Raw genomic sequence first — 14,675 nt, forward strand, 5'->3', positions numbered from 1 at the left:
ACACCAATTCCCCTGTGGGGGTAAAGATGATTATTCCCATGCCCAGATGTTTCTCTTCCCTCTTTGACTTTTAATTTCTCTAATATGGCACTACTGAGCTCATCCACTGTCATGTTTTCAACTTGTTTACTTCGAGTTCCAATTTCTTGGTGGCTCGAGACACGCGAAGTCGTAGTTTGCTGAAGATGTTTTAACATCTTCCGGTTGCGGCAATTCCAACATATTATCTTTATATTTGATTGCCAATTTGCAACATGCATTAAGAGTAGCTGGTCGACGGGCTAGTACCAGGTAATCATGCATTTTATGGTTCCTAACCCCTCTTTGGAAGCAAGGCAATAACTGATCATCAGTTAACCTCTCCCAAAGTTTGCACCTTGAATTTAAGTGCTTAAGACAAGACACATAGTCTCTCATCGACTCAACTTCCTTTTGTTTGATATTATGTACCTGTGCCACAGGGCTCCATTTGTCACTGCTTCGGCAAAACTGGGCACAAAAATGTTCTTAAGTCTTGTGAAGTTAACCTTATCCTCAGGCTTGAGGGTTCGGGAACCACTAATGAGCTTTTCCTTCCAAGGTCAGTGAAAAGGCATGAATCATTGTGTCACATCACTGACTGGCCCGCAGGTTTCACATGTCGATTCAAAAATATCTACATGTTGGATAGGATCCCCTTCCCCAGAGAATTTTTGGACAAGTTTGGAAATGATATGTGGTTTCATCTGGGAGGGTCGGGATTCCAAAGTAGTCCCTAGTTCTGTGACCATCCCTCGACCCATCTCTGTCGCCATATTTAGCAGGTCTGTCCTTGTGGCTGCATTAAGGTCCATGGTTGGATCTATCCTAGGTCTTTGAGGAATTTCTGCCCCCCTTCCTAGACCTCGTCCCCTTCCTGTATTGGCTCTTCTAGGTATTTCTGGTCCATAGGATGGTATAGTCACTGTACCTTGGAGTGACTCCTCATTAGTCGCCTCCGTACGTCTTTGTAGAATGCATGCTAGGTTACCCTCCTCTTCTATAGTTGTAAACCTCTCCTCTGTTCTGGATTCCTTGTTTATGGGTTCCAAGTTTGGAATTTCTCCCTCATTTCTTCCCATAACTATTTCTGGTTCCTTCCCTCGTGACTGGAGTCGGTTAAAGCCACCCATTTCCTTTTGTTCAACTCTCGTCCTTCGAGTATCGAGCTCTTGTTTCCTTAAGCTCAATTCTCGTAGTTGTCGTTCCACACCTCACTTTGTTTGAGGTCTAACTCTACTTTCTCGATGGTGGGAAAGAATATTTGACCCGTCCTAGCCGCACTTTCTATGTCCCATCTCATTCGGGGTATTCGACAACCTAGAATTCAACGGTTGGATATGGTTCCTTATGTTTTTTATTTTTATGAATTTTTGAAAAAGAAGAAAAATCGAACACCAACCTGCTCATTCACGTTGGTGCTTTCAATCATGCAAATATCAAAATTTAACAAGAACAAATATTGAAGCTCTATCCTAAGACCACTCCACCACAAACATACACAACATCACAACTAATTTCTCATGATTTCTTCCTACCACACACATCTTATCCATTCATTTTCCACACAATGCACTACCAGAATGCAAGGGCAATAATGAATCCTATGCAATGGGAGCTGAAACTCAAAGAGGATGGAAGAAACAAAGGTGTTTCCCCGGCAGCGGCGCCAAAAATGTTATGGGCTACCACACCTCCAAGAGGGAACTCTACACATTCACCTAAAGGATGAGCAATAGATCACAACTGTCGTAGGGCACTTACCAATGCTTCAAACTTGAGTCCCTTGAGGCATCCAAGCTCGCTTGTTAAGCTCCAACCTCCAAGCTCCCCTCCACGCTGTCACTCGCACCATAGCATAAGGCAATCACTCTCTCACACAAGCATGAATCACACAAGCATAAAAGAGGAACAATGCTAGAATGATCTCTCTCCTTCAATCTCTCTCAAGACATAAGGGAGAGCTGTCTATAGCACAAAGGGGATTGTGTCTTTTCATTATGAAAAAAATGCCTTATATACATTTGGCCCTTATTCACACTTGGGCGCCCAAAACTTACTTACTAGGCCTTGGGTGGCCAATATCTCATAATGTACAACTTTTATAGTGCCATTTCATGACACTTATTAATGTCCTCAATTGGAGGATCATGTTTATTAATCCAAAATGGGATTAACAGCATGATTGTCTATATTATGAAAGCATCATGCCCATTATCACTTTTTTCAACCAATTTCAATAATTGAATAACAAAATGTACTAATGAAATTTCAACTTGGTTAAGAGAGAGAGAGAGAGAGAGAGAGAGAGAGAGAGAGAGAGAGAGAGAGAGAGAGAGATGTGACTATGTTTGATATAAAGAGAGAAATATTTAAGGACAAAGAGTGAGTATCACGTGAGCATTGTTTTGTTTTACCTTTTACATACTTGATGTTGTAGATGTGGTGGATTTAAGAAACCTAGGGCTTCATCATGGACCACATATTTCTCCATTTCCACAAGAATATGTCAATGAGAAAGAGACCCGTGAATCACTGAGATATGGAACAACTTGATGATTAGCATGATGATCAACTCGAGGAACAATGGTAGGGACATTGAAATGATGTTCCTTGGTTTGATGACCACAATGCATATCCATAAGTGATAAAGGCACCCAAAAAGAGAGATTGAACATTTAGAAGAGGTATGATTACATGAAGAAGGAAGCTACAACCTTCACTATCACCGAGGTGAACGTTTACTCAATCTACTTTTACACGAGGTGAACGTATACTCAATTTAAGGTGGAGTGTGAAGGAGGTCAAGTTCGATATTGTTCCCACTTGCAGTTGTCCGCCATTGAGCGTTTATTGAGATCGGGTTATCGATGAATACTCACTCAAATTTTTTCCCAATCAAGGGCTTAAAGTAAAGGCATAAGACAATGAAGTAAAGAAAGTAATTTTTTCTCAATAAAGTTGTATACAAATATACTCCAACGATTACAAATGGAGAGACTCAATGTCTTAAGAAAGTATACCTTTCAATGAGCTCTCAACACTTGACGACACAAAGATTACAATTATGGAAAAAGGTTACAAATGACTATGGAATGACATATTTATAGGTCTATCCAATGACATGTCTCTGACAAGTGTGCAAAGTGTGTTCACTACCACTTCCCGCTCCCACCCATAACATCCTAGGATCGGACCCATGATCGTTGTTGAGTGTGGATCCTCCCACAATCATGTGTGTGAGTGACTCTAGATGACTCCGCCAGTCCTTGCAAAGGGAACTCACGGACTACTGGCACAAACACTAGGGTTGGGGAAAGTGGATCCTCTCAGGGAAGCATACCCTCCAAGGATGAGTCAACCTCACCGGCTAGACATGCACAACCTATGCTCTACATTGTCTATCATGCTCTCCGACCACCTAGCACTGCAGTATCCCTAACAAGCCTCACACACACCACACCCACCACTGTCCAGTCACTCACCTCGCTCACACAAATAGATGGGCAAAACACCACAAGAGTGCAACACTGTATACCAAACTGTAGATAAGAATGATATAAGAGAGACTGTGCTTCAACATAGAATGTCATACACTAGAGAATGTGCTCTCCACCGAATGTGCTAGAGTGAATGTGACACAAGAGAGAGTCTCCTCACTGCCGAGAGTGTGCTCCCCTTATCTCCTCGTTGGGTGTCCTCCTCCTTGAAGTCCCAACCCTCATCATGTATGTAGAGGGAAGATCTTCTGTCGGGAAAAGGAAGATGGTGCGCCCAAGAGGATATCAAAGAGGATCTCGCCCTGCCTTGGGAAAGGGAGAGGGGTGTTGCCTCCATGATTGCCATCGGAGTTGGCTATGCACGTCGGAGATGTCGGAGGGCACCGGCGGTTGGAGCGGTCGGAGGTGATGGTGGGAAGCTCTTGGTGGAGCATGGAGGACCTGTCTTCCCGTGACGGCAGTCGAAAGCAGTGATGGCGGCGGTCAGAGTTGGCCATGCATATCGGAGATGTCGGAGGGGCACCGGCGGCGGTGACGATGACGGTCGGAGTGGTTGGAGGGCATCGGCGGTGACAGCGGTCGGAGCAGTCGGAGATGTCGGAGAGGTGATGGTGGGAAGCTCTTGGTGGAGTGTGGAGGACCTGGCTTCAGGTCGGACACTACTACTAAATTCACCATCCTGGCGGTGAATGCCACAAAAAAAACAAGTCGTTCTCTCGCAAGCTAGCCTTCGGGCAAAACATCTGGTAAGCAGGCTCCCAGGCATACCTCATACAGTGATCCTTCCAAGAAAACCTTCTGGAACGATATAGAATTAAAAAAAAATGATTCAACTAGGCTGCTGGGTAACTTCATCCAACAAGCGAGCTATGAGAAAAATGATTGAACTGAGAGCTCCTGGGCACTGCATCCAACAAGCCATTTTTGAGAGCTCCTGGGCAACTTCAATTTCTAAGAGCTCCTACGCAACTGCATCCAGCAAGCCATTTCTGAGAGCTCCTGGGCACTTCATCCAACAAGCCATCACTACCCATATTACCACTGTCATCCCTCGGGCAAAGCATCTGGCAGGAAGATTACATTGACGCCAACAAAGCACAAAACCATCTAAACAATAATCACTGGCCACTTCGTTTGGGCAAAACATATGGCACGAAGTCTAGGAATACAAAGATACAAATGAAACCTTGGCCATGGCCAATACATAAAAGATCCGCTTCTCATTAACAAAAAAGATCTGATTCTCCCAAGCATCATTAGCATGTGCCAAGGCAACCTCCAATAGAACTTTTGCTTCCGTGTAAGACTGCTCATAGATTGCCACGGAGATGGACATAACAAGGGCTCAGCAGTCAAAGGGTTGAGAAGAGTTGCACATGCTATGTTATGGTACTTCATAGCGATGAAGAAGGGATGTGCCCTTGAGAGTTTCTCCGCAACCTAGCTGCATCCCATGCCAAAAGCTCTTAAACACATTTTGATGATTCTCCACGTGCTGTAAAATGCAATGGTGTGCTTCCAAAACCATAGCTGATTCCACCAGATCTTGTGGTCATTGAACACACAAGAGACCACTTACTTAAAAGCAAGCAGACTGACTAGACTAGGCTACCAAGTGTATAGGTGTAATGCCACATGTGCCACTGTGGGCATATGGGCAGCATTCAAAATTCATTGGACACAATCAAGGTGGCCACTCTTTGCTACATAATGGAGGCATGTCCTCCCATTGGGAGCATCAAACACGAGGATATTAGCTCCCTGTCCCCACAAGCTGCTCAATGCAAAATACCCTTCCATTTTTAAAAGCAATCATGAGAGGCATCTGTCTATGATGATTCATTACATTCAACGACACACCCTTCTCCAACAGCAAAAGTACCTCAGATTGGCCATCATGTGAGGAAGCATAATGCAAAGGTGAGAGGTGGCGGCAAGAGAGCGAGCTGGTGGGGAGTGACGGGAGGGGGCTGGGTGAAAGGGAGAGAGGGGGTGGTGGAAGTGAGGGCCGGTGAGGTGAGAGAGGGGGGGTTGTTCGGTGGAGTGGGGGGAGAGAGGAGTGGGCATGGTTGGTGAGGGGGTTGGTTGGTGAGGAGGGGGGAGGAGGGGGTGCTTGTGTTAACAATTCTAAAATGGGATTGATCATGGTGAAGCACATAGATTAAGCAACATAATTAAGGTGGATTAAACCACACTAAGGACTCCATAAGTGAGAGAGAGATTGCACACTCAACACTCAATTCTATTGCACTATTGCATTCACAATGAACCATACAATGAAATAGGCCCTCTAGCCTTATCCCACTTTACATGTCATCATCCATGTGGCAACTCCTTTTCCACTCTTTTGGTTGGTCAACACTCACACACCATTCAATATTATATGTGGCATTCTTATCTTGCCACAATATCTTGCACCTTTAGGGTGCTTTCCCACATACAACCAAATAACCCATTCATTTTACATTGCACATTTCAATACCCCTCCTCAATGTAAATTTGGGTGTGTGCATACAATCTCTCCAATCAATTTGATCAACTCACTTCTCACCCCATCAATTTGGCATTGCCAATCTTGACACTCCCCCTCAATGCAAATTGGAGTGTTCAACAAGTGTGTGTGCATGTGCCTAGCTTATCTAGACACGAAGTCCATTTTGAGCTGACTCGCTCACAGCGGAACCACTGAGTCCAATTTGAACATAGAAGTTCGGGTGGGAACCAACCCATGCGCATGCACCTCACACGTGCAACGCTCATGCTGCGTGATTATAAAATATTCTCATTTTGAGCTTCAAGCTCGGGTACGGTTACCCATCTCATACTCATGGGTGAAAAGTACAAAACCTTTTGGCCAAATCCGGCCAACGGACCCATGTGTGAACACATGTTTGTCTCCAAAACAAATTGGATCACTTGTTATTAAGGCTCTCAGTTGCCTTTGGAGCATGTGGAAAAGGTTCAAGTGAACTTTTGTGTGTGAACTTGATGTGAACAAGAATTTTGCGTTCATGTGTGAATGCTCTTTTACCATAAGGTCTATCCAAAAAATAATAAATCTTTTTTAAAATTATAAAACGTCTGTGTTTTTGCAGTGTGACAAGTTGACTTCTTCTTTAGTTACCTTCGCTTCGGCCGCATGCTGGCACCTGCAATGCCTTTTGCCTTTATCTTTTACACTAGCACCAATCGCTGCTGCTACAGGAGTCTCTCCCAAGCGTCTGTGGGATTCGTGACCTTCCCACCCTTTGTGGTCTTCATGGGCTGCGCAACAGGGCAAGTTCGCTCCTCTTTATGGACCACTCGCTGCTATTGCCTGCTGCTATTGTGTTGTTGATGCGCCTCCTCATTCAGAATGGCCAACGCATTTGCAAGCAGCAGCAGTAGGCCCTCCAACATCGTCCACATGCCCATCTCTCTTCTGCTGCGCTTCTACATTGCCATTTTGTACGCTTTCACTGCTGAAGCTATCGCTTCCTCGTGAGCTAGACCCACAAATCTTCTATTTTCTGTAATCCTTTCTTCTCATCTGTTACCGGTCTCTGATTGCTCTCAAGAAGGCCTATCTATTGCTGCTCCTTTCAATGAGCTTGCACAATAGCCCACTCGACCTTGCTGCTGCCTGCAGTTTGCAAATTATTTCTTGATAAGCTTCTCATTGAGCTTCATGTGCACTTTCACTTTGTTACACTAATCTTTTTCATGCCTAACTTCCTTGTTTGCATTCTCTGAACTGTATTTTGCCATTGTGATTGCTTTCCAATCTTCTTACTCCTTCATTCTCTCAAGAGCTACATGACTCAAGCTGTTGCTTTACCTCCTTTACCTCTTCAATGAGGTTAACGGCGGTGACCACAATCATGGCCACATTGAGCTTACCATTGAGCTCTCAAATCTGCATGCTCTTCCTTTTCATGCAACCATTCAAGGGTGCTTCATTTAAGGTTTCCCACAAGAAACCAAGGTGCATAAACCATTGTGAAATTTCCCACAGCTTTCACAACTGTGCTCATCTCCTTGAGCAACATCCACAAGTGCATCCTCTTCTTGATGCACACATGTGAACTCCATTGATTCCATCATCTCACTTGCCATCATCTTGACAAGCATGCACCTCCACAAGAGCATTCTCCCATGCTCAATAACCAAAAGCATTGAGACAAAATTTCACAAATTACCTCCACAAACTTCTTGGCAGCTTCCTTGTTGACACCAAAGACTCCATAGCCTTCATACTTGCTGAAACCTCCATTTTCAACTTCTTTGGGCAGCACCATAAACTCCAAATCTCCATGGGCATAATCTCTCTCCAAATGCAATACTAATGACAATGAGTGTTTTTTCATAATAAACTGAAAATAATGCTTAATCAAATGAACATATAACCAAAAAATCTATACATAAATATTCACCCATGACCAAGAGCCCACCCAAGCTCTGATACCATGTTAACAATTCTAAAATGGGATTGATCATGGTGAAGGACATAGATTAAGCAACATAATTAAGGTGGATTAAACCACACTAAGAACTCCATAAGTGAGAGAGAGATTGCGCACTCAACACTCAATTCTATTGCACTATTGCATTCACAATGAACCATACAATGATATAGGCCCTCTAGCCTTATCCCACTTTACATGACATCATCCATGTGGCAACTCCTTTTCCACTCTTTTGGTCAACACTCACACACCATTCAATATTATATATAGCATTCTTATCTTGCCACAATATCTTGCATCTTTAGGGTGCTTTCCCACATATACAACCAAGTAACCCATTCATTTTACATTACACATTTTAATAGCTTGGTCCAAGTTGGTGTATGCGACAAACATGGAAGTCTAGGAGAAGACAGTTCAATGAGGCAAAGTGAGAGATATCTTGCGTGCATCTTGGATGCCACCGCATTTTGCCAGAGTGACAACAAGGTAGTCCCCAGCATGCTAGTGAGCTTCGATTTGTGTTGGAGGAGATGGGCATGAACTTGTGTGGCCTGAAGCAAGGCCTTTCTCTGGTTGCAAGCCTTGAGGAGGGAAAGGTAGAGGTTGGTGGTGGGGCAGAGCCACGAGAGGGGGCACGAGGGGGCGCGAGGGTTGGTGAGGAGAGGGGGTGGGTGAGCAAAGGGGGTGGGGGGGCGGTGAGTGCGCACAAGTGAGGGGGGTGCTGGTCGGTGAGGAATGACGCAAGGGGGAGAGAGAGTTACGGGGGCTGGGGGGTGGTCGGCGAGAGGGGGGCAATGGGTGAGAGGGGGAGTGGGGTGAGGGGAGGCTGCGCACGAGGGGTTGTGGGGGAGTGGGTCTCGGTGAGAGTGAGAGAGGGGGAGGGGGGGGGAGTGAAGGGTGGGGTCGGGTGACCGGGGGGTGAACGGTAGTCGGTAAAGAGAAGGGGCGGTGAGTGAGGGAGGGGGAGGGGTTCGGGGAGCCGCAGGGGACTGGGGGGTTGACGGTGGGGTGAGAGAGAGTGACAGAGAGAGAGGGGGGGGGCTGGGTGATGGTCAGCTACGCAGGAGAGAAGAGAGGGGGTGAAGCAACAAGGGGGGGCGGTGAGTTGACGAGGGGGTGAGGGTCCGGGGGATTGTTGTTCCCAGCATCACTCTCCCTTTCTGCTTCCACTTGTAGTCTAGCGTTCGAGGGTGTAGGAGTCGTAGAGAGGCTACCTTCATGGAGTCTACATACGACCATCACCTGGCTGTGGGGATAGTCAAGACATAGGCCATGCCTTCATATAGGACGGGATGTCCACGAGGGGGTTAATGGAGGGAGAGAATATAAGGGGAGTGGGGTGTGAGGGGGATGGGTTGACGAGGGGGTTGGTGGGGTAAGGGAGAAAAGGGGGCTGGGGGGCTGTGAGGGAGTGGGGTCGGTGATGAGTGACAAGGGGGGGGGGGCTGGTCGGTGAGTGAGAGAGGGGGGAGGGGTGAAGGTGAGGAGAGGGAAGGGGCGGGTGGGATCCTTGTAGATGCATGCAAACACATCTTGGTGTTTTTTGAAAAATTTGGTGATTCTTTGAAGAGTGGAAGGGTCCTTCTAGACCCAAGCTGCCAATAAGATGGGGCGTGGCTCTCGTGTTGTGCCTAGGTTCAACTCTCTCACCTCCTCATGGTGGTAAGTGGTCGGTAGAAGAGGAGCGGTGCCGAGTGCTTCTTGATGGAGAGATAAGGGATCATGGGTTGGGGTGATGTCCAGAGGGAGGTCACCAATACGTTCCTCCATCTAGCCACCTAGCGGCAGGGTATCTCTTCTTCTGGCAAGGCTTCCTCCCTAGTCTTGAGGTGCTCTGTCCGCTGCTCCTTGCGAGTGCGTCTAGGAGGGGGGTTATAGGCATCTCAGATGACTCCTCTTGAGAGACCTTCTTTCTAGGTTGTCGAGAAAACTTTGGTTCCCCTAGACCTATGACCTCTATTGCTTCATGTTGGGATACTGGTGCAAAGGAGGAGGCCTGTAAGATTCCTCCTCAGCCTGAATAATGAATAAGCTTTACTTCAATCCCCTGTAATCATTCCCTATTTTTGAATACAAGAAAATATTATTTTTCCTTGTTTTTGTTTAGAGAGATAAAAAATTCTAGAGAGAGTTAATTCAATATTGAGATATTTTTAGATATAAAAATTCTACAAATATCAAAAATATATTTTTTTGAAACAAAAATTCAAAATAAATTCTCCAAGGTGCATTAGGAATCAATTAAAAATGATTTAAAAGACCTTAGCCTAAGGGTCAAGATTTTCTGAAATTTTTGGACTATGGTCCAATTAAGGTTCCTATGGGCCAATAAGATTAATCCAAGTGTTGGGATGAGATAAATCCAATGAATAAAAGAAAATACCCAAAAATGAGTAAATGCTCACATAAGATGAAGAGTTGACTGAGTACAAGGTTTATTAGTTAAAAATTAATTGGACTATGGTCCAATTAAGGTTCCTATGGGCCAATAAGATTAATCCAAGTGTTGGGATGAGATAAATCCAATGAATAAAAGAAAATACCCAAAAATGAGTAAATGCTCACATAAGATGAAGAGTTGACTGAGTACAAGGTTTATTAGTTAAAAATGATGAGATATTACTAAAAAATGAGATATTTTAGAGGAATGATGAATTTTTGACACCTTGGTAAGGAAGGGGAGACCTTTGAGGTAGGCGCCTCCTTCACATGTGTGGGGGGGTTTTTAATTCAAAATATTAAGATATTTTTATCTCTCCTCTCTCTCCTGAATCAAACTAGATCAAAATGGGAGCTAAACTGGTCTAAATCTTGTCAAAATTCAGCCAAGCTAAACCTAGAAAATTCTAGAACTTAGTTGGACTCAGTTAGTGGCCTCTCTCACCTATAAATAGACCCTCATTCTTTTGTATTCTCATCTGTGAGCTAGACCATGCTAGTATTACATTAAAATAAGCATATTTTCTATTATCCCTTAAAAATCCTCTACATTTTGGAGAGATTGGAGCTTGTCTCTCTCTTCAACCATCCTTGGAGCTTTCCTCTCAACACACTAACCAATTAATTGGTTGGGGGCTTCTTCTAAGATAGAGAAGCAAGCAAATCAAGAGGTAAGATGTAATTTCATGGTTTTTTTCTCTAATATTCTCAATGTTTTCACTTCTCAACCCCTCTCAAGCTTGAGAAGTTTCAAATGAATGGTTTTTCAATGCAAATTAAGCTTTCTAAAGAATTATAATGATTAATCACAAAAAGTTTACATTTATGCTTAATTAGGATGCTTTTTATGTATATCTCTCTCTCCCCAAAAGAATGGTCATTTCTATGACCAATTCTTATTCAAATGATGCTTCTCATTGATAAATTCTCAATTCAAAGATCAAACTCTATGCTAGTTAAGCTAGAGGTTAGAAAATGGCTTTTTCATGCTTATATGCTAATAAAATTATGATAAACCTATGATTAATTCCATAAATTGAATTTAGGTCCAAATGATAGTTATTCTATCATAAAAGTATTACAAAGTCTATCATAAAAGTATTATGATAAACCTATGATTAATTTCATAAATTGGATTTAGGTCCAAATGATAGTTATTCTATCATAAAAGTATTACAAAGTCTTATTCTTTCAAAATTTATTGAAAATTATCAGTAATAGCAGAGCGGAGCTATGGTAAAATTTTTAGAAATTAATACATAAATAATTTTTATGCATAATGTGAAAAGAGGACTTCCTACCATATTCTAGGATTAGTCATCCTATGCTAAAAGAATAATTTTCATCACATCCATGGAAAATTAATTTTAAAAGTTTATGCATAAATATTTAATTAGAGAAAAATAAGAATTTTTAGTAATTTTATTTTTATGCAAAAAAGAGGAATTCCCATGATAATGGAGATCCGTGTATTTCAATAGAGAAAGAGAAAATTTGGTATATTAAAATAATGAATATTTTTATTTAAAATTTAAGAGAAAATTTAGATAAATTATTTTTATGCATGAGTAAATTTAAATGATAAAAGAGGAATTTCCATGACATTTGGAATTCGATCATTTAAATGAGAAAAGTTAAATTCTTAGTATAATTGAGTTAATGGATATTTTTTATTTAAAATTAAAGAGAAATTTTAGATAAATTATTTTATGCATGAATAAATTTAAATGATGAAAGAGAAATTCCCATCATATTTGGAATTCAATCATTTAAATGATAAAAGTGAAATTCTTATCATATTTAAATTAATGGATATTTTTATTTAATTTTAAGAGAAATTTTAATTACATTTATTTCTATGCATGAGAAAACTTAAATGATAAAAGAGGAATTCCCAACATATTTGGAATTCAATCATTTAAATGGTAAAAGTGAAATTCTTATTATATTTGGAATAATAAATATTTTTATTTAATTTAAAGAATAATTTAGATAAATTTATTTTATGATAAAAGAGAAATTCCCATGATAATTGGAGTCTAATCATTAAATGAGAAAAAGAGGAATTTTAAGCCTATTCAATAAAATGGATATTTGTATTTAGTTAAAAGAAGAATTTTTATGGTATTTAAGTAGAGAAAGAATTGAATTAATTTTTGGTGGTGAACAAGAGAGGAATTTTCACCATAATTCCTCCTAGAGAATTAGGGTTGATAAATTAAGTTGGAAGAAAGAATATCTTTAGATATTTTATGTGTTTAAATTACCAAATTGATATTTATCCAAAATTAGATTAAATGGAAGAAGAGTATTTTCATTAAAATCCGATATTCTCTAATAAAACCATTTCTTAATCTACTATGGTTAAGAAGGAATGAAATTCACAAAGTTGAAATTTCCTTACGATTAGAAGCTTAGTAGATGTTTATCTGAAGAAAATCCTTGTTAGAACTACTCGGGCAAAACATAACCAAATTGTTATAAAGGAATCCCACCAATACAGTGGTTGGTCGGCGGGTGGTTGGCTAACCCATGGGCCGCCGGTTGGGGTTAGGTTGGATTAGGGGATTCCTGCGACGATACCATTAAGTTACGATTAGTTACGTTAGTTAGATTAAGTCCTGAGAAGACGCTTGTTTTGTGGGAGGGAATCAGCGGGCTATGCCTCGTTAAAGGAGGGAAAAAGCGGTGATTCTATGGACCAAGTGCAAGTATCTTCTTTGATCTGAGCATGTGACTTTAGGTTTGGTCGGATCAATTTGAATAGTTAAGACTTTGACTCGTTAGATTAATTCCCTCGTTAGAAGATTTTCTTGGCGGAATCACCTATGCCTTCCGTGCGAGGGAAGTTTTTCTGGGTTCTCGGTTTCGGAGGAACCACTAGGCTAGTCTCTTGTCCAGACATCCCGCGGGCGAGGCCCCGAGTGTGGATCCTTGCCCCGCGTGAGAGGCTGACGCTGCTTCCGCCGCCAGTGCCCTCGGAGGGGGCACCGTGGAGGGGCGGGGGTCTCATAGCTTGTATCAGAGCTTTGTTGAAAACTAATAAGGAGAAAAGAATTCTTATCAGAAAATTGTAATAAAAACTCAGAAAGAGCATTTACATATTGTATTTTCATTTCTTAAGCTTCATTAATGAAGATTTTTAATCAAAGAATTTGATTTTATAGATGGAAGTTCCACACTTATCTAGTGTTTCTCACCTCACCTAGTCACAAGACATGACTGCGTTCGCCTTCAAGCATCTCATCTCTTCCGCTATACAACTCGCACGAGCCGAGCCAGACTCGCAGGCCATTTCGAGGATCTATATTTCCCTGACCCAGCAGAGAGATGGCAGCACAAGTGGTTTGCAGGGCAGTATGTCCACGCCTCTTGCGACCAGCATGCGATGCTGAGGCAGAATCTTCATTAACCATGATTCTGATGAGGCTGAAAGTGATACACGGTGTTATTTTATATCACCAACGCCTCAAAATTTCAGACTTTCCTACCAAATCTACAGACTCCGTAGTCGCTTTATTCCTAAGGAGAAGATAGTAGCTCCCTTGGCAGTAAGGGAACATTTGTATCAGGGCATGTCTATAGCCCAGTATCGCTATCTTATGCATCTCTCGAGGAGATTTTGACTTCTGGAGCCGAGGTGCTCTATGTACATATTGGAACCTTTCTATAAATAAAGAAATGTTTTGTGGAAAAATTCCCTATTGTATAAGTGATTGTTTATTGAGACGAATTGATGAAGTAAAATCTGTTACCACATATGTCATAGATCTCCAATAAGATCATTTATCTTGTTTAAGAAATTATTTTTCGAACCCCTTAAGTCTTAGGATCTCGTGGACGATATCAAAATAAAAATTTAATAATATATCATTTTTGGCAGAATCATGAGGCGAGGGAACCGTGGCCGTCAGAGCCAGACCCTCTCACTGATGAAATAAGAGCTTGACCCCGACGTTTGCAAGGCTCTTCACAAAACTTAGCAAGGATCCTTCAAAGGTGAAGGGGAGAATTTGGGTGAAGCTGTAGAGAAATGGGTTGAAGCAATGGAGGAGTATTTTGATGTCACTGGTTACAACAATGAGAGAAGCAAAATCGCTCTTGCAAGGCTGAAAATTGTGGAAATAGCCAGGGTGGCATGGAGAAACCATTGTGACACCAACCATCTGGATAGAAATACCCAATCCTGGAATGATCTTAAAGCCTATCTAAGGAAGAGATTTTGTCCCCCCGGATTTTTAGAAACCAAGATGAATGAATTTTTAGAGTT

Source organism: Cibotium barometz, chromosome 65 (genome assembly GCF_041138505.1).
Source record: "Cibotium barometz isolate CiBa-2024 chromosome 65, ASM4113850v1, whole genome shotgun sequence".
Classification (NCBI taxonomy): Eukaryota; Viridiplantae; Streptophyta; class Polypodiopsida; order Cyatheales; family Cibotiaceae; genus Cibotium; species Cibotium barometz.